The sequence below is a fragment of the Schistocerca cancellata genome, chromosome 2 (genome assembly GCF_023864275.1).
Source record: "Schistocerca cancellata isolate TAMUIC-IGC-003103 chromosome 2, iqSchCanc2.1, whole genome shotgun sequence".
NCBI classification, from domain to species: domain Eukaryota; kingdom Metazoa; phylum Arthropoda; class Insecta; order Orthoptera; family Acrididae; genus Schistocerca; species Schistocerca cancellata.
The window spans coordinates 1,099,545,843-1,099,561,001 of NC_064627.1; the positions used below are offsets into that span (position 1 = coordinate 1,099,545,843).

The 15,159-nt window shown below is 52.6% G+C and overlaps 45 non-coding genes across 45 annotated transcripts; 13 read left to right on the forward strand and 32 right to left on the reverse strand.

Moving 5' to 3' along the window:
* Positions 1-77: 77 nt before the first annotated feature.
* Positions 78-150, reverse strand: Trnav-aac (transfer RNA valine (anticodon AAC)). Its single transcript has one exon. It is a non-coding gene; the product is annotated as a tRNA-Val (tRNA).
* Positions 151-308: 158 nt separating this feature from the next.
* On the reverse strand, positions 309-381 carry Trnav-cac (transfer RNA valine (anticodon CAC)). Its single transcript has one exon. It is a non-coding gene; the product is annotated as a tRNA-Val (tRNA).
* A 402-nt stretch (positions 382-783) lies between these two features.
* On the forward strand, positions 784-855 carry Trnap-agg (transfer RNA proline (anticodon AGG)). The gene has a single exon. It is a non-coding gene; the product is annotated as a tRNA-Pro (tRNA).
* A 194-nt stretch (positions 856-1,049) lies between these two features.
* On the reverse strand, positions 1,050-1,122 carry Trnav-aac (transfer RNA valine (anticodon AAC)). The gene has a single exon. It is a non-coding gene; the product is annotated as a tRNA-Val (tRNA).
* Positions 1,123-1,280: 158 nt separating this feature from the next.
* Trnav-cac (transfer RNA valine (anticodon CAC)) lies at positions 1,281-1,353 on the reverse strand. Its single transcript has one exon. It is a non-coding gene; the product is annotated as a tRNA-Val (tRNA).
* Positions 1,354-1,755: 402 nt separating this feature from the next.
* Trnap-agg (transfer RNA proline (anticodon AGG)) lies at positions 1,756-1,827 on the forward strand. The gene has a single exon. It is a non-coding gene; the product is annotated as a tRNA-Pro (tRNA).
* A 194-nt stretch (positions 1,828-2,021) lies between these two features.
* On the reverse strand, positions 2,022-2,094 carry Trnav-aac (transfer RNA valine (anticodon AAC)). The gene has a single exon. It is a non-coding gene; the product is annotated as a tRNA-Val (tRNA).
* Positions 2,095-2,252: 158 nt separating this feature from the next.
* Trnav-cac (transfer RNA valine (anticodon CAC)) lies at positions 2,253-2,325 on the reverse strand. Its single transcript has one exon. It is a non-coding gene; the product is annotated as a tRNA-Val (tRNA).
* A 667-nt stretch (positions 2,326-2,992) lies between these two features.
* Trnav-aac (transfer RNA valine (anticodon AAC)) lies at positions 2,993-3,065 on the reverse strand. The gene has a single exon. It is a non-coding gene; the product is annotated as a tRNA-Val (tRNA).
* A 158-nt stretch (positions 3,066-3,223) lies between these two features.
* Positions 3,224-3,296, reverse strand: Trnav-cac (transfer RNA valine (anticodon CAC)). Its single transcript has one exon. It is a non-coding gene; the product is annotated as a tRNA-Val (tRNA).
* Positions 3,297-3,698: 402 nt separating this feature from the next.
* Positions 3,699-3,770, forward strand: Trnap-agg (transfer RNA proline (anticodon AGG)). Its single transcript has one exon. It is a non-coding gene; the product is annotated as a tRNA-Pro (tRNA).
* Positions 3,771-3,964: 194 nt separating this feature from the next.
* Trnav-aac (transfer RNA valine (anticodon AAC)) lies at positions 3,965-4,037 on the reverse strand. Its single transcript has one exon. It is a non-coding gene; the product is annotated as a tRNA-Val (tRNA).
* Positions 4,038-4,195: 158 nt separating this feature from the next.
* On the reverse strand, positions 4,196-4,268 carry Trnav-cac (transfer RNA valine (anticodon CAC)). The gene has a single exon. It is a non-coding gene; the product is annotated as a tRNA-Val (tRNA).
* Positions 4,269-4,935: 667 nt separating this feature from the next.
* On the reverse strand, positions 4,936-5,008 carry Trnav-aac (transfer RNA valine (anticodon AAC)). The gene has a single exon. It is a non-coding gene; the product is annotated as a tRNA-Val (tRNA).
* A 158-nt stretch (positions 5,009-5,166) lies between these two features.
* On the reverse strand, positions 5,167-5,239 carry Trnav-cac (transfer RNA valine (anticodon CAC)). Its single transcript has one exon. It is a non-coding gene; the product is annotated as a tRNA-Val (tRNA).
* Positions 5,240-5,641: 402 nt separating this feature from the next.
* Trnap-agg (transfer RNA proline (anticodon AGG)) lies at positions 5,642-5,713 on the forward strand. The gene has a single exon. It is a non-coding gene; the product is annotated as a tRNA-Pro (tRNA).
* A 194-nt stretch (positions 5,714-5,907) lies between these two features.
* Positions 5,908-5,980, reverse strand: Trnav-aac (transfer RNA valine (anticodon AAC)). The gene has a single exon. It is a non-coding gene; the product is annotated as a tRNA-Val (tRNA).
* A 158-nt stretch (positions 5,981-6,138) lies between these two features.
* Positions 6,139-6,211, reverse strand: Trnav-cac (transfer RNA valine (anticodon CAC)). Its single transcript has one exon. It is a non-coding gene; the product is annotated as a tRNA-Val (tRNA).
* Positions 6,212-6,613: 402 nt separating this feature from the next.
* Positions 6,614-6,685, forward strand: Trnap-agg (transfer RNA proline (anticodon AGG)). The gene has a single exon. It is a non-coding gene; the product is annotated as a tRNA-Pro (tRNA).
* Positions 6,686-6,879: 194 nt separating this feature from the next.
* On the reverse strand, positions 6,880-6,952 carry Trnav-aac (transfer RNA valine (anticodon AAC)). The gene has a single exon. It is a non-coding gene; the product is annotated as a tRNA-Val (tRNA).
* A 158-nt stretch (positions 6,953-7,110) lies between these two features.
* Positions 7,111-7,183, reverse strand: Trnav-cac (transfer RNA valine (anticodon CAC)). Its single transcript has one exon. It is a non-coding gene; the product is annotated as a tRNA-Val (tRNA).
* A 402-nt stretch (positions 7,184-7,585) lies between these two features.
* Positions 7,586-7,657, forward strand: Trnap-agg (transfer RNA proline (anticodon AGG)). Its single transcript has one exon. It is a non-coding gene; the product is annotated as a tRNA-Pro (tRNA).
* A 194-nt stretch (positions 7,658-7,851) lies between these two features.
* On the reverse strand, positions 7,852-7,924 carry Trnav-aac (transfer RNA valine (anticodon AAC)). Its single transcript has one exon. It is a non-coding gene; the product is annotated as a tRNA-Val (tRNA).
* A 158-nt stretch (positions 7,925-8,082) lies between these two features.
* On the reverse strand, positions 8,083-8,155 carry Trnav-cac (transfer RNA valine (anticodon CAC)). The gene has a single exon. It is a non-coding gene; the product is annotated as a tRNA-Val (tRNA).
* A 402-nt stretch (positions 8,156-8,557) lies between these two features.
* On the forward strand, positions 8,558-8,629 carry Trnap-agg (transfer RNA proline (anticodon AGG)). Its single transcript has one exon. It is a non-coding gene; the product is annotated as a tRNA-Pro (tRNA).
* A 194-nt stretch (positions 8,630-8,823) lies between these two features.
* Positions 8,824-8,896, reverse strand: Trnav-aac (transfer RNA valine (anticodon AAC)). The gene has a single exon. It is a non-coding gene; the product is annotated as a tRNA-Val (tRNA).
* A 158-nt stretch (positions 8,897-9,054) lies between these two features.
* Positions 9,055-9,127, reverse strand: Trnav-cac (transfer RNA valine (anticodon CAC)). Its single transcript has one exon. It is a non-coding gene; the product is annotated as a tRNA-Val (tRNA).
* A 402-nt stretch (positions 9,128-9,529) lies between these two features.
* Trnap-agg (transfer RNA proline (anticodon AGG)) lies at positions 9,530-9,601 on the forward strand. Its single transcript has one exon. It is a non-coding gene; the product is annotated as a tRNA-Pro (tRNA).
* Positions 9,602-9,795: 194 nt separating this feature from the next.
* Positions 9,796-9,868, reverse strand: Trnav-aac (transfer RNA valine (anticodon AAC)). The gene has a single exon. It is a non-coding gene; the product is annotated as a tRNA-Val (tRNA).
* Positions 9,869-10,026: 158 nt separating this feature from the next.
* On the reverse strand, positions 10,027-10,099 carry Trnav-cac (transfer RNA valine (anticodon CAC)). Its single transcript has one exon. It is a non-coding gene; the product is annotated as a tRNA-Val (tRNA).
* A 402-nt stretch (positions 10,100-10,501) lies between these two features.
* On the forward strand, positions 10,502-10,573 carry Trnap-agg (transfer RNA proline (anticodon AGG)). The gene has a single exon. It is a non-coding gene; the product is annotated as a tRNA-Pro (tRNA).
* Positions 10,574-10,767: 194 nt separating this feature from the next.
* Positions 10,768-10,840, reverse strand: Trnav-aac (transfer RNA valine (anticodon AAC)). The gene has a single exon. It is a non-coding gene; the product is annotated as a tRNA-Val (tRNA).
* Positions 10,841-10,998: 158 nt separating this feature from the next.
* Positions 10,999-11,071, reverse strand: Trnav-cac (transfer RNA valine (anticodon CAC)). The gene has a single exon. It is a non-coding gene; the product is annotated as a tRNA-Val (tRNA).
* A 402-nt stretch (positions 11,072-11,473) lies between these two features.
* Positions 11,474-11,545, forward strand: Trnap-agg (transfer RNA proline (anticodon AGG)). Its single transcript has one exon. It is a non-coding gene; the product is annotated as a tRNA-Pro (tRNA).
* A 194-nt stretch (positions 11,546-11,739) lies between these two features.
* On the reverse strand, positions 11,740-11,812 carry Trnav-aac (transfer RNA valine (anticodon AAC)). The gene has a single exon. It is a non-coding gene; the product is annotated as a tRNA-Val (tRNA).
* Positions 11,813-11,970: 158 nt separating this feature from the next.
* On the reverse strand, positions 11,971-12,043 carry Trnav-cac (transfer RNA valine (anticodon CAC)). Its single transcript has one exon. It is a non-coding gene; the product is annotated as a tRNA-Val (tRNA).
* Positions 12,044-12,444: 401 nt separating this feature from the next.
* On the forward strand, positions 12,445-12,516 carry Trnap-agg (transfer RNA proline (anticodon AGG)). Its single transcript has one exon. It is a non-coding gene; the product is annotated as a tRNA-Pro (tRNA).
* Positions 12,517-12,710: 194 nt separating this feature from the next.
* Trnav-aac (transfer RNA valine (anticodon AAC)) lies at positions 12,711-12,783 on the reverse strand. Its single transcript has one exon. It is a non-coding gene; the product is annotated as a tRNA-Val (tRNA).
* Positions 12,784-12,941: 158 nt separating this feature from the next.
* Positions 12,942-13,014, reverse strand: Trnav-cac (transfer RNA valine (anticodon CAC)). Its single transcript has one exon. It is a non-coding gene; the product is annotated as a tRNA-Val (tRNA).
* Positions 13,015-13,416: 402 nt separating this feature from the next.
* Trnap-agg (transfer RNA proline (anticodon AGG)) lies at positions 13,417-13,488 on the forward strand. The gene has a single exon. It is a non-coding gene; the product is annotated as a tRNA-Pro (tRNA).
* A 194-nt stretch (positions 13,489-13,682) lies between these two features.
* Trnav-aac (transfer RNA valine (anticodon AAC)) lies at positions 13,683-13,755 on the reverse strand. Its single transcript has one exon. It is a non-coding gene; the product is annotated as a tRNA-Val (tRNA).
* Positions 13,756-13,913: 158 nt separating this feature from the next.
* On the reverse strand, positions 13,914-13,986 carry Trnav-cac (transfer RNA valine (anticodon CAC)). The gene has a single exon. It is a non-coding gene; the product is annotated as a tRNA-Val (tRNA).
* A 402-nt stretch (positions 13,987-14,388) lies between these two features.
* Positions 14,389-14,460, forward strand: Trnap-agg (transfer RNA proline (anticodon AGG)). Its single transcript has one exon. It is a non-coding gene; the product is annotated as a tRNA-Pro (tRNA).
* Positions 14,461-14,654: 194 nt separating this feature from the next.
* Positions 14,655-14,727, reverse strand: Trnav-aac (transfer RNA valine (anticodon AAC)). Its single transcript has one exon. It is a non-coding gene; the product is annotated as a tRNA-Val (tRNA).
* A 158-nt stretch (positions 14,728-14,885) lies between these two features.
* Positions 14,886-14,958, reverse strand: Trnav-cac (transfer RNA valine (anticodon CAC)). Its single transcript has one exon. It is a non-coding gene; the product is annotated as a tRNA-Val (tRNA).
* Positions 14,959-15,159: the final 201 nt, after the last annotated feature.

Here is a 15,159-nt window from a genome sequence, read left to right on the forward strand (position 1 = left end):
GAAGGCAATTACGGAGGTTTCGGGTACAGATGGTAGCAGATGCATGTTAGTAAGTCTTGCTTAATGTGATGAAAAAGTGTTTCCGCCCGGGATCGAACCGGGGACCTTCTGCGTGTTAGGCAGACGTGACAACCGCCACACCACGGAAACTGCTTGAGTGCACCTTACTTCACAGACAACTTGTATTGATGTTGCCATCGTAACTAAAAAATTCAATAAATGTGGTACTTGCAAAACGAAGGGACATGCAGCAGATGCACACACGACGAGGCTCACTGGAGTACAATACGACATAGGCAGGAAAATACTGTTCCCGCCCGGGATAGAACCGGGGACCTTCTGCGTGTGAAGCAGACGTGATAACCGCTACACTACGGAAACGACGGAGCCGAGGAGTCCATCCTTGTTCACTCGAACTTGCCTCAGCCTTTCTCTCATCCGCGAATGCACACACGACAGTTCTTTTGTCAGCCTGGAACCCATCGCAGCCGAGGGCTCAACAAGTATTCGGGGTTCTCGAGAGGGTGTCTGCCGTAGCGCCCCTAACGAGATAGCGGCGTTTCGCGCAGTCGTTATTGCAAGTCATATCAGCAAAAGCAATCACTTTCTCAGCAGCAGGCAGTGCGAGCCCAGGGGCAGCTCTACATGATGGTACCAATAGCCCAGGAAGGCCGCCGACCGCGGGAATTCGCGCCGCCCCCATCCCGCCAGCCTAAACGAGACTTCCAGAGCACCCTGGAAGACATCGAGGGACTGGAATAACTGGCATTCGACGTGTCACAGGGCTCGTTGGTCTAGGGGTATGATTCCTGCTTAGGGTGCAGGAGGTCCCGGGTTCAAATCCCGGACGAGCCCTAGCGTTTCGTGCAAACTGATCGCACGTCAGTGGCTGAGTCAGCGCAAAAAGCTCGCCGCCAATGTCAAATGAATTTCTTATTTGATGTGAGGAATTGACACTCCGGTCCGACGCATGAAGGCAATTACGAAGGTTTCGGGTACAGATGGTAGCAGATGCATGTTAGTAAGTCTTGCTTAAAGTGATGAAAAAGTGTTTCCGCCCGGGATCGAACCGGGGACCTTCTGCGTGTTAGGCAGACGTGATAACCGCTACACCACGGAAACTGCTTGAGTGCTCCTTACTTCACAGACAACTTGTAGTGATGTTGCCATTGTAACTAAAAAATTCAATAAATGTGGTACTTGCAAAACGAAGGGACATGCAGCAGATGCACACACGACGAGGCTCACTGAGGTACAATACGACATAGGCAGGAAAATACTGTTCCCGCCCGGGATAAAACCGGGGACCTTCTGCGTGTGAAGCAGACGTGATAACCGCTACACTACGGAAACGACGGAGCCGAGGAGTCCATCCTTGTTCACTCGAACTTGCCTCAGCCTTTCTCTCATCCGCGAATGCACACACGACAGTTCTTTTGTCAGCCTGGAACCCATCGCAGCCGAGGGCTCAACAAGTATTCGGGGTTCTCGAGAGGGTGTCTGCCGTAGCGCCCCTAACGAGATAGCGGCGTTTCGCGCAGTCGTTATTGCAAGTCATATCAGCAAAAGCAATCACTTTCTCAGCAGCAGGCAGTGCGAGCCCAGGGGCAGCTCTACATGATGGTACCAATAGCCCAGGAAGGCCGCCGACCGCTGGAATTCGCGCCGCCCCCATCCCGACAGCCTAAACGAGACTTCCAGAGCACCCTGGAAGACATCGAGGGACTGGAATAACTGGCATTCGACGTGTCACAGGGCTCGTTGGTCTAGGGGTATGATTCCTGCTTAGGGTGCAGGAGGTCCCGGGTTCAAATCCCGGACGAGCCCTAGCGTTTCGTGCAAACTGATCGCACGTCAGTGGCTGAGTCAGCGCAAAAAGCTCGCCGCCAATGTCAAATGAATTTCTTATTTGATGTGAGGAATTGACACTCTGGTCCGACGCATGAAGGCAATTACGAAGGTTTCGGGTACAGATGGTAGCAGATGCATGTTAGTAAGTCTTGCTTAAAGTGATGAAAAAGTGTTTCCGCCCGGGATCGAACCGGGGACCTTCTGCGTGTTAGGCAGACGTGATAACCGCTACACCACGGAAACTGCTTGAGTGCTCCTTACTTCACAGACAACTTGTAGTGATGTTGCCATTGTAACTAAAAAATTCAATAAATGTGGTACTTGCAAAACGAAGGGACATGCAGCAGATGCACACACGACGAGGCTCACTGAGGTACAATACGACATAGGCAGGAAAATACTGTTCCCGCCCGGGATAGAACCGGGGACCTTCTGCGTGTGAAGCAGACGTGATAACCGCTACACTACGGAAACGACGGAGCCGAGGAGTCCATCCTTGTTCACTCGAACTTGCCTCAGCCTTTCTCTCATCCGCGAATGCACACACGACAGTTCTTTTGTCAGCCTGGAACCCATCGCAGCCGAGGGCTCAACAAGTATTCGGGGTTCTCGAGAGGGTGTCTGCCGTAGCGCCCCTAACGAGATAGCGGCGTTTCGCGCAGTCGATATTGCAAGTAATATCAGCAAAAGCAATCACTTTCTCAGCAGCAGGCAGTGCGAGCCCAGGGGCAGCTCTACATGAAGGTACCAATAGCGCAGGAAGGCCGCCGACCGCGGGAATTCGCGCCGCCCCCATCCCGCCAGCCTAAACGAGACTTCCAGAGCACCCTGGAAGACATCGAGGGACTGGAATAACTGGCATTCGCCGTGCCACAAGCTCGTTGGTCTAGGGGTATGATTCCTGCTTAGGGTGCAGGTGGTCCCGGGTTGAAATCCTGGACGAGCCCTAGCTTTTTGTGCAAACTGATCACACGTCAGTGGCTGAGTCAGCGCAAAAAGCTCGCCGCCAATGTCAAATGAATTTCTTATTTGATGTGAGCAATTGACACTCTGGTCCGACGCATGAAGGCAATTACGGAGGTTTCGGGTACAGATGGTAGCAGATGCATGTTAGTAAGTCTTGCTTAATGTGATGAAAAAGTGTTTCCGCCCGGGATCGAACCAGGGACCTTCTGCGTGTTAGGCAGACGTGACAACCGCCACACCACGGAAACTGCTTGAGTGCACCTTACTTCACAGACAACTTGTATTGATGTTGCCATCGTAACTAAAAAATTCAATAAATGTGGTACTTGCAAAACGAAGGGACATGCAGCAGATGCACACACGACGAGGCTCACCTGAGTACAATACGACATAGGCAAAAAAATACTGTTCCCGCCCGGGATAGAACCGGGGACCTACTGCGTGTGAAGCAGACGTGATAACCGCTACACTACGGAAACGACGGAGCCGAGGAGTCCATCCTTGTTCACTCGAACTTGCCTCAGCCTTTCTCTCATCCGCGAATGCACACACGACAGTTCTTTTGTCAGCCTGGAACCCATCGCAGCCGAGGGCTCAACAAGTATTCGGGGTTCTCGAGAGGGTGTCTGCCGTAGCGCCCCTAACGAGATAGCGGCGTTTCGCGCAGTCGTTATTGCAAGTCATATCAGCAAAAGCAATCACTTTCTCAGCAGCAGGCAGTGCGAGCCCAGGGGCAGCTCTACATGATGGTACCAATAGCCCAGGAAGGCCGCCGACCGCTGGAATTCGCGCCGCCCCCATCCCGACAGCCTAAACGAGACTTCCAGAGCACCCTGGAAGACATCGAGGGACTGGAATAACTGGCATTCGACGTGTCACAGGGCTCGTTGGTCTAGGGGTATGATTCCTGCTTAGGGTGCAGGAGGTCCCGGGTTCAAATCCCGGACGAGCCCTAGCGTTTCGTGCAAACTGATCGCACGTCAGTGGCTGAGTCAGCGCAAAAAGCTCGCCGCCAATGTCAAATGAATTTCTTATTTGATGTGAGGAATTGACACTCTGGTCCGACGCATGAAGGCAATTACGAAGGTTTCGGGTACAGATGGTAGCAGATGCATGTTAGTAAGTCTTGCTTAAAGTGATGAAAAAGTGTTTCCGCCCGGGATCGAACCGGGGACCTTCTGCATGTTAGGCAGACGTGATAACCGCTACACCACGGAAACTGCTTGAGTGCTCCTTACTTCACAGACAACTTGTAGTGATGTTGCCATTGTAACTAAAAAATTCAATAAATGTGGTACTTGCAAAACGAAGGGACATGCAGCAGATGCACACACGACGAGGCTCACTGAGGTACAATACGACATAGGCAGGAAAATACTGTTCCCGCCCGGGATAGAACCGGGGACCTTCTGCGTGTGAAGCAGACGTGATAACCGCTACACTACGGAAACGACGGAGCCGAGGAGTCCATCCTTGTTCACTCGAACTTGCCTCAGCCTTTCTCTCATCCGCGAATGCACACACGACAGTTCTTTTGTCAGCCTGGAACCCATCGCAGCCGAGGGCTCAACAAGTATTCGGGGTTCTCGAGAGGGTGTCTGCCGTAGCGCCCCTAACGAGATAGCGGCGTTTCGCGCAGTCGATATTGCAAGTAATATCAGCAAAAGCAATCACTTTCTCAGCAGCAGGCAGTGCGAGCCCAGGGGCAGCTCTACATGAAGGTACCAATAGCGCAGGAAGGCCGCCGACCGCGGGAATTCGCGCCGCCCCCATCCCGCCAGCCTAAACGAGACTTCCAGAGCACCCTGGAAGACATCGAGGGACTGGAATAACTGGCATTCGCCGTGCCACAAGCTCGTTGGTCTAGGGGTATGATTCCTGCTTAGGGTGCAGGTGGTCCCGGGTTGAAATCCTGGACGAGCCCTAGCTTTTTGTGCAAACTGATCACACGTCAGTGGCTGAGTCAGCGCAAAAAGCTCGCCGCCAATGTCAAATGAATTTCTTATTTGATGTGAGGAATTGACACTCTGGTCCGACGCATGAAGGCAATTACGGAGGTTTCGGGTACAGATGGTAGCAGATGCATGTTAGTAAGTCTTGCTTAATGTGATGAAAAAGTGTTTCCGCCCGGGATCGAACCGGGGACCTTCTGCGTGTTAGGCAGACGTGACAACCGCCACACCACGGAAACTGCTTGAGTGCACCTTACTTCACAGACAACTTGTATTGATGTTGCCATCGTAACTAAAAAATTCAATAAATGTGGTACTTGCAAAACGAAGGGACATGCAGCAGATGCACACACGACGAGGCTCACCTGAGTACAATACGACATAGGCAAAAAAATACTGTTCCCGCCCGGGATAGAACCGGGGACCTTCTGCGTGTGAAGCAGACGTGATAACCGCTACACTACGGAAACGACGGAGCCGAGGAGTCCATCCTTGTTCACTCGAACTTGCCTCAGCCTTTCTCTCATCCGCGAATGCACACACGACAGTTCTTTTGTCAGCCTGGAACCCATCGCAGCCGAGGGCTCAACAAGTATTCGGGGTTCTCGAGAGGGTGTCTGCCGTAGCGCCCCTAACGAGATAGCGGCGTTTCGCGCAGTCGTTATTGCAAGTCATATCAGCAAAAGCAATCACTTTCTCAGCAGCAGGCAGTGCGAGCCCAGGGGCAGCTCTACATGATGGTACCAATAGCCCAGGAAGGCCGCCGACCGCGGGAATTCGCGCCGCCCCCATCCCGCCAGCCTAAACGAGACTTCCAGAGCACCCTGGAAGACATCGAGGGACTGGAATAACTGGCATTCGACGTGTCACAGGGCTCGTTGGTCTAGGGGTATGATTCCTGCTTAGGGTGCAGGAGGTCCCGGGTTCAAATCCCGGACGAGCCCTAGCGTTTCGTGCAAACTGATCGCACGTCAGTGGCTGAGTCAGCGCAAAAAGCTCGCCGCCAATGTCAAATGAATTTCTTATTTGATGTGAGGAATTGACACTCCGGTCCGACGCATGAAGGCAATTACGAAGGTTTCGGGTACAGATGGTAGCAGATGCATGTTAGTAAGTCTTGCTTAAAGTGATGAAAAAGTGTTTCCGCCCGGGATCGAACCGGGGACCTTCTGCGTGTTAGGCAGACGTGATAACCGCTACACCACGGAAACTGCTTGAGTGCTCCTTACTTCACAGACAACTTGTAGTGATGTTGCCATTGTAACTAAAAAATTCAATAAATGTGGTACTTGCAAAACGAAGGGACATGCAGCAGATGCACACACGACGAGGCTCACTGAGGTACAATACGACATAGGCAGGAAAATACTGTTCCCGCCCGGGATAAAACCGGGGACCTTCTGCGTGTGAAGCAGACGTGATAACCGCTACACTACGGAAACGACGGAGCCGAGGAGTCCATCCTTGTTCACTCGAACTTGCCTCAGCCTTTCTCTCATCCGCGAATGCACACACGACAGTTCTTTTGTCAGCCTGGAACCCATCGCAGCCGAGGGCTCAACAAGTATTCGGGGTTCTCGAGAGGGTGTCTGCCGTAGCGCCCCTAACGAGATAGCGGCGTTTCGCGCAGTCGTTATTGCAAGTCATATCAGCAAAAGCAATCACTTTCTCAGCAGCAGGCAGTGCGAGCCCAGGGGCAGCTCTACATGATGGTACCAATAGCCCAGGAAGGCCGCCGACCGCTGGAATTCGCGCCGCCCCCATCCCGCCAGCCTAAACGAGACTTCCAGAGCACCCTGGAAGACATCGAGGGACTGGAATAACTGGCATTCGACGTGTCACAGGGCTCGTTGGTCTAGGGGTATGATTCCTGCTTAGGGTGCAGGAGGTCCCGGGTTCAAATCCCGGACGAGCCCTAGCGTTTCGTGCAAACTGATCGCACGTCAGTGGCTGAGTCAGCGCAAAAAGCTCGCCGCCAATGTCAAATGAATTTCTTATTTGATGTGAGGAATTGACACTCTGGTCCGACGCATGAAGGCAATTACGAAGGTTTCGGGTACAGATGGTAGCAGATGCATGTTAGTAAGTCTTGCTTAAAGTGATGAAAAAGTGTTTCCGCCCGGGATCGAACCGGGGACCTTCTGCGTGTTAGGCAGACGTGATAACCGCTACACCACGGAAACTGCTTGAGTGCTCCTTACTTCACAGACAACTTGTAGTGATGTTGCCATTGTAACTAAAAAATTCAATAAATGTGGTACTTGCAAAACGAAGGGACATGCAGCAGATGCACACACGACGAGGCTCACTGAGGTACAATACGACATAGGCAGGAAAATACTGTTCCCGCCCGGGATAGAACCGGGGACCTTCTGCGTGTGAAGCAGACGTGATAACCGCTACACTACGGAAACGACGGAGCCGAGGAGTCCATCCTTGTTCACTCGAACTTGCCTCAGCCTTTCTCTCATCCGCGAATGCACACACGACAGTTCTTTTGTCAGCCTGGAACCCATCGCAGCCGAGGGCTCAACAAGTATTCGGGGTTCTCGAGAGGGTGTCTGCCGTAGCGCCCCTAACGAGATAGCGGCGTTTCGCGCAGTCGTTATTGCAAGTCATATCAGCAAAAGCAATCACTTTCTCAGCAGCAGGCAGTGCGAGCCCAGGGGCAGCTCTACATGATGGTACCAATAGCCCAGGAAGGCCGCCGACCGCTGGAATTCGCGCCGCCCCCATCCCGCCAGCCTAAACGAGACTTCCAGAGCACCCTGGAAGACATCGAGGGACTGGAATAACTGGCATTCGACGTGTCACAGGGCTCGTTGGTCTAGGGGTATGATTCCTGCTTAGGGTGCAGGAGGTCCCGGGTTCAAATCCCGGACGAGCCCTAGCGTTTCGTGCAAACTGATCGCACGTCAGTGGCTGAGTCAGCGCAAAAAGCTCGCCGCCAATGTCAAATGAATTTCTTATTTGATGTGAGGAATTGACACTCTGGTCCGACGCATGAAGGCAATTACGAAGGTTTCGGGTACAGATGGTAGCAGATGCATGTTAGTAAGTCTTGCTTAAAGTGATGAAAAAGTGTTTCCGCCCGGGATCGAACCGGGGACCTTCTGCGTGTTAGGCAGACGTGATAACCGCTACACCACGGAAACTGCTTGAGTGCTCCTTACTTCACAGACAACTTGTAGTGATGTTGCCATTGTAACTAAAAAATTCAATAAATGTGGTACTTGCAAAACGAAGGGACATGCAGCAGATGCACACACGACGAGGCTCACTGAGGTACAATACGACATAGGCAGGAAAATACTGTTCACGCCCGGGATAGAACCGGGGACCTTCTGCGTGTGAAGCAGACGTGATAACCGCTACACTACGGAAACGACGGAGCCGAGGAGTCCATCCTTGTTCACTCGAACTTGCCTCAGCCTTTCTCTCATCCGCGAATGCACACACGACAGTTCTTTTGTCAGCCTGGAACCCATCGCAGCCGAGGGCTCAACAAGTATTCGGGGTTCTCGAGAGGGTGTCTGCCGTAGCGCCCCTAACGAGATAGCGGCGTTTCGCGCAGTCGTTATTGCAAGTCATATCAGCAAAAGCAATCACTTTCTCAGCAGCAGGCAGTGCGAGCCCAGGGGCAGCTCTACATGATGGTACCAATAGCCCAGGAAGGCCGCCGACCGCTGGAATTCGCGCCGCCCCCATCCCGCCAGCCTAAACGAGACTTCCAGAGCACCCTGGAAGACATCGAGGGACTGGAATAACTGGCATTCGACGTGTCACAGGGCTCGTTGGTCTAGGGGTATGATTCCTGCTTAGGGTGCAGGAGGTCCCGGGTTCAAATCCCGGACGAGCCCTAGCGTTTCGTGCAAACTGATCGCACGTCAGTGGCTGAGTCAGCGCAAAAAGCTCGCCGCCAATGTCAAATGAATTTCTTATTTGATGTGAGGAATTGACACTCTGGTCCGACGCATGAAGGCAATTACGAAGGTTTCGGGTACAGATGGTAGCAGATGCATGTTAGTAAGTCTTGCTTAAAGTGATGAAAAAGTGTTTCCGCCCGGGATCGAACCGGGGACCTTCTGCGTGTTAGGCAGACGTGATAACCGCTACACCACGGAAACTGCTTGAGTGCTCCTTACTTCACAGACAACTTGTAGTGATGTTGCCATTGTAACTAAAAAATTCAATAAATGTGGTACTTGCAAAACGAAGGGACATGCAGCAGATGCACACACGACGAGGCTCACTGAGGTACAATACGACATAGGCAGGAAAATACTGTTCCCGCCCGGGATAGAACCGGGGACCTTCTGCGTGTGAAGCAGACGTGATAACCGCTACACTACGGAAACGACGGAGCCGAGGAGTCCATCCTTGTTCACTCGAACTTGCCTCAGCCTTTCTCTCATCCGCGAATGCACACACGACAGTTCTTTTGTCAGCCTGGAACCCATCGCAGCCGAGGGCTCAACAAGTATTCGGGGTTCTCGAGAGGGTGTCTGCCGTAGCGCCCCTAACGAGATAGCGGCGTTTCGCGCAGTCGTTATTGCAAGTCATATCAGCAAAAGCAATCACTTTCTCAGCAGCAGGCAGTGCGAGCCCAGGGGCAGCTCTACATGATGGTACCAATAGCCCAGGAAGGCCGCCGACCGCTGGAATTCGCGCCGCCCCCATCCCGCCAGCCTAAACGAGACTTCCAGAGCACCCTGGAAGACATCGAGGGACTGGAATAACTTGCATTCGACGTGTCACAGGGCTCGTTGGTCTAGGGGTATGATTCCTGCTTAGGGTGCAGGAGGTCCCGGGTTCAAATCCCGGACGAGCCCTAGCGTTTCGTGCAAACTGATCGCACGTCAGTGGCTGAGTCAGCGCAAAAAGCTCGCCGCCAATGTCAAATGAATTTCTTATTTGATGTGAGGAATTGACACTCTGGTCCGACGCATGAAGGCAATTACGAAGGTTTCGGGTACAGATGGTAGCAGATGCATGTTAGTAAGTCTTGCTTAAAGTGATGAAAAAGTGTTTCCGCCCGGGATCGAACCGGGGACCTTCTGCGTGTTAGGCAGACGTGATAACCGCTACACCACGGAAACTGCTTGAGTGCTCCTTACTTCACAGACAACTTGTAGTGATGTTGCCATTGTAACTAAAAAATTCAATAAATGTGGTACTTGCAAAACGAAGGGACATGCAGCAGATGCACACACGACGAGGCTCACTGAGGTACAATACGACATAGGCAGGAAAATACTGTTCCCGCCCGGGATAGAACCGGGGACCTTCTGCGTGTGAAGCAGACGTGATAACCGCTACACTACGGAAACGACGGAGCCGAGGAGTCCATCCTTGTTCACTCGAACTTGCCTCAGCCTTTCTCTCATCCGCGAATGCACACACGACAGTTCTTTTGTCAGCCTGGAACCCATCGCAGCCGAGGGCTCAACAAGTATTCGGGGTTCTCGAGAGGGTGTCTGCCGTAGCGCCCCTAACGAGATAGCGGCGTTTCGCGCAGTCGTTATTGCAAGTCATATCAGCAAAAGCAATCACTTTCTCAGCAGCAGGCAGTGCGAGCCCAGGGGCAGCTCTACATGATGGTACCAATAGCCCAGGAAGGCCGCCGACCGCTGGAATTCGCGCCGCCCCCATCCCGCCAGCCTAAACGAGACTTCCAGAGCACCCTGGAAGACATCGAGGGACTGGAATAACTTGCATTCGACGTGTCACAGGGCTCGTTGGTCTAGGGGTATGATTCCTGCTTAGGGTGCAGGAGGTCCCGGGTTCAAATCCCGGACGAGCCCTAGCGTTTCGTGCAAACTGATCGCACGTCAGTGGCTGAGTCAGCGCAAAAAGCTCGCCGCCAATGTCAAATGAATTTCTTATTTGATGTGAGGAATTGACACTCTGGTCCGACGCATGAAGGCAATTACGAAGGTTTCGGGTACAGATGGTAGCAGATGCATGTTAGTAAGTCTTGCTTAAAGTGATGAAAAAGTGTTTCCGCCCGGGATCGAACCGGGGACCTTCTGCGTGTTAGGCAGACGTGATAACCGCTACACCACGGAAACTGCTTGAGTGCTCCTTACTTCACAGACAACTTGTAGTGATGTTGCCATTGTAACTAAAAAATTCAATAAATGTGGTACTTGCAAAACGAAGGGACATGCAGCAGATGCACACACGACGAGGCTCACTGAGGTACAATACGACATAGGCAGGAAAATACTGTTCCCGCCCGGGATAGAACCGGGGACCTTCTGCGTGTGAAGCAGACGTGATAACCGCTACACTACGGAAACGACGGAGCCGAGGAGTCCATCCTTGTTCACTCGAACTTGCCTCAGCCTTTCTCTCATCCGCGAATGCACACACGACAGTTCTTTTGTCAGCCTGGAACCCATCGCAGCCGAGGGCTCAACAAGTATTCGGGGTTCTCGAGAGGGTGTCTGCCGTAGCGCCCCTAACGAGATAGCGGCGTTTCGCGCAGTCGTTATTGCAAGTCATATCAGCAAAAGCAATCACTTTCTCAGCAGCAGGCAGTGCGAGCCCAGGGGCAGCTCTACATGATGGTACCAATAGCCCAGGAAGGCCGCCGACCGCTGGAATTCGCGCCGCCCCCATCCCGCCAGCCTAAACGAGACTTCCAGAGCACCCTGGAAGACATCGAGGGACTGGAATAACTGGCATTCGACGTGTCACAGGGCTCGTTGGTCTAGGGGTATGATTCCTGCTTAGGGTGCAGGAGGTCCCGGGTTCAAATCCCGGACGAGCCCTAGCGTTTCGTGCAAACTGATCGCACGTCAGTGGCTGAGTCAGCGCAAAAAGCTCGCCGCCAATGTCAAATGAATTTCTTATTTGATGTGAGGAATTGACACTCTGGTCCGACGCATGAAGGCAATTACGAAGGTTTCGGGTACAGATGGTAGCAGATGCATGTTAGTAAGTCTTGCTTAAAGTGATGAAAAAGTGTTTCCGCCCGGGATCGAACCGGGGACCTTCTGCGAGTTAGGCAGACGTGATAACCGCTACACCACGGAAACTGCTTGAGTGCTCCTTACTTCACAGACAACTTGTAGTGATGTTGCCATTGTAACTAAAAAATTCAATAAATGTGGTACTTGCAAAACGAAGGGACATGCAGCAGATGCACACACGACGAGGCTCACTGAGGTACAATACGACATAGGCAGGAAAATACTGTTCCCGCCCGGGATAGAACCGGGGACCTTCTGCGTGTGAAGCAGACGTGATAACCGCTACACTACGGAAACGACGGAGCCGAGGAGTCCATCCTTGTTCACTCGAACTTGCCTCAGCCTTTCTCTCATCCGCGAATGCACACACGACAGTTCTTTTGTCAGCCTGGAACCCATCGCAGCCGAGGGCTCAAGAAGTCTTCGGGGTTCTCGAGAGGGTGTCTGCCGTAGCGCCCCTAACGAGATAGCGGCGTTTCGCGCAGTCGTTATTGCAAGTCATATCAGCAAAAGCAATCACTTTCTCAGCAGCAGGCAGTGCGAGCACAGGGGCAGCTCTACATGAAGGTACCAATAGCCCAGGAAGGCCGCCGACCGCGGGAATTCGCGCCGCCCCCATCCCGCCAGCCTAAACGAGACTTCCAGAGCACCCTGGAAGACATCGAGGGACTGGAATAACTGGCATTCGCCGTGCCACAAGCTCGTTGGTCTAGGGGTATGATTCCTGCTTAGGGTGCAGGTGGTCCCGGGTTCAAATCCTGGACGAGCCCTAGCGTTTTGTGCAAACTGATCACACGTCAGTGGCTGAGTCAGCGCAAAAAGCTCGCCGCCAATGTCAAATGAATTTCTTATTTGATGTGAGCAATTGACACTCTGGTCCGACGCATGAAGGCAATTACGGAGTTTTCGGGTACAGATGGTAGCAGATGCATGTTAGTAAGTCTTGCTTAATGTGATGAAAAAGTGTTTCCGCCCGGGATCGAACCGGGGACCTTCTGCGTGTTAGGCAGACGTGACAACCGCCACACCACGGAAACTGCTTGAGTGCACCTTACTTCACAGACAACTTGTATTGATGTTGCCATCGTAACTAAAAAATTCAATAAATGTGGTACTTGCAAAACGAAGGGACATGCAGCAGATGCACACACGACGAGGCTCACTGGAGTACAATACGACATAGGCAAAAAAATACTGTTCCCGCCCGGGATAGAACCGGGGACCTTCTGCGTGTGAAGCAGACGTGATAACCGCGACACTACGGAAACGACGGAGCCGAGGAGTCCATCCTTGTTCACTCGAACTTGCCTCAGCCTATCTCTCATCCGCGAATGCACACACGACAGTTCTTTTGTCAGCCTGGAACCCATCGCAGCCGAGGGCTCAACAAGTATTCGTGGTTCTCGAGAGGGTGTCTGCCGTAGCGCCCCTAACGAGATAGCGGCGTTTCGCGCAGTCGTTATTGCAAGTCATATCAGCAAAAGCAATCACTTTCTCAGCAGCAGGCAGTGCGAGCCCAGGGGCAGCTCTACATGATGGTACCAATAGCCCAGGAAGGCCGCCGACCGCGGGAATTCGCGCCGCCCCCATCCCGCCAGCCTAAACGAGACTTCCAGAGCACCCTGGAAGACATCGAGGGACTGGAATAACTGGCATTCGACGTGTCACAGGGCTCGTTGGTCTAGGGGTATGATTCCTGCTTAGGGTGCAGGAGGTCCCGGGTTCAAATCCCGGACGAGCCCTAGCGTTTCGTGCAAACTGATCGCACGTCAGTGGCTGAGTCAGCGCAAAAAGCTCGCCGCCAATGTCAAATGAATTTCTTATTTGATGTGAGGAATTGACACTCCGGTCCGACGCATGAAGGCAATTACGAAGGTTTCGGGTACAGATGGTAGCAGATGCATGTTAGTAAGTCTTGCTTAAAGTGATGAAAAAGTGTTTCCGCCCAGGATCGAACCGGGGACCTTCTGCGTGTTAGGCAGACGTGATAACCGCTACACCACGGAAACTGCTTGAGTGCTCCTTACTTCACAGACAACTTGTAGTGATGTTGCCATTGTAACTAAAAAATTCAATAAATGTGGTACTTGCAAAACGAAGGGACATGCAGCAGATGCACACACGACGAGGCTCACTGAGGTACAATACGACATAGGCAGAAAAATACTGTTCCCGCCTGGGATAAAACCGGGGACCTTCTGCGTGTGAAGCAGACGTGATAACCGCTACACTACGGAAACGACGGAGCCGAGGAGTCCATCCTTGTTCACTCGAACTTGCCTCAGCCTTTCTCTCATCCGCGAATGCACACACGACAGTTCTTTTGTCAGCCTGGAACCCATCGCAGCCGAGGGCTCAACAAGTATTCGGGGTTCTCGAGAGGGTGTCTGCCGTAGCGCCCCTAACGAGATAGCGGCGTTTCGCGCAGTCGTTATTGCAAGTCATATCAGCAAAAGCAATCACTTTCTCAGCAGCAGGCAGTGCGAGCCCAGGGGCAGCTCTACATGATGGTACCAATAGCCCAGGAAGGCCGCCGACCGCTGGAATTCGCGCCGCACCCATCCCGACAGCCTAAACGAGACTTCCAGAGCACCCTGGAAGACATCGAGGGACTGGAATAACTGGCATTCGACGTGTCACAGGGCTCGTTGGTCTAGGGGTATGATTCCTGCTTAGGGTGCAGGAGGTCCCGGGTTCAAATCCCGGACGAGCCCTAGCGTTTCGTGCAAACTGATCGCACGTCAGTGGCTGAGTCAGCGCAAAAAGCTCGCCGCCAATGTCAAATGAATTTCTTATTTGATGTGAGGAATTGACACTCTGGTCCGACGCATGAAGGCAATTACGAAGGTTTCGGGTACAGATGGTAGCAGATGCATGTTAGTAAGTCTTGCTTAAAGTGATGAAAAAGTGTTTCCGCCCGGGATCGAACCGGGGACCTTCTGCGTGTTAGGCAGACGTGATAACCGCTACACCACGGAAACTGCTTGAGTGCTCCTTACTTCACAGACAACTTGTAGTGATGTTGCCATTGTAACTAAAAAATTCAATAAATGTGGTACTTGCAAAACGAAGGGACATGCAGCAGATGCACACACGACGAGGCTCACTGAGGTACAATACGACATAGGCAGGAAAATACTGTTCCCGCCCGGGATAGAACCGGGGACCTTCTGCGTGTGAAGCAGACGTGATAACCGCTACACTACGGAAACGACGGAGCCGAGGAGTCCATCCTTGTTCACTCGAACTTGCCTCAGCCTTTCTCTCATCCGCGAATGCACACACGACAGTTCTTTTGTCAGCCTGGAACCCATCGCAGCCGAGGGCTCAACAAGTATTCGGGGTTCTCGAGAGGGTGTCTGCCGTAGCGCCCCTAACGAGATAGCGGCGTTTCGCGCAGTCGTTATTGCAAG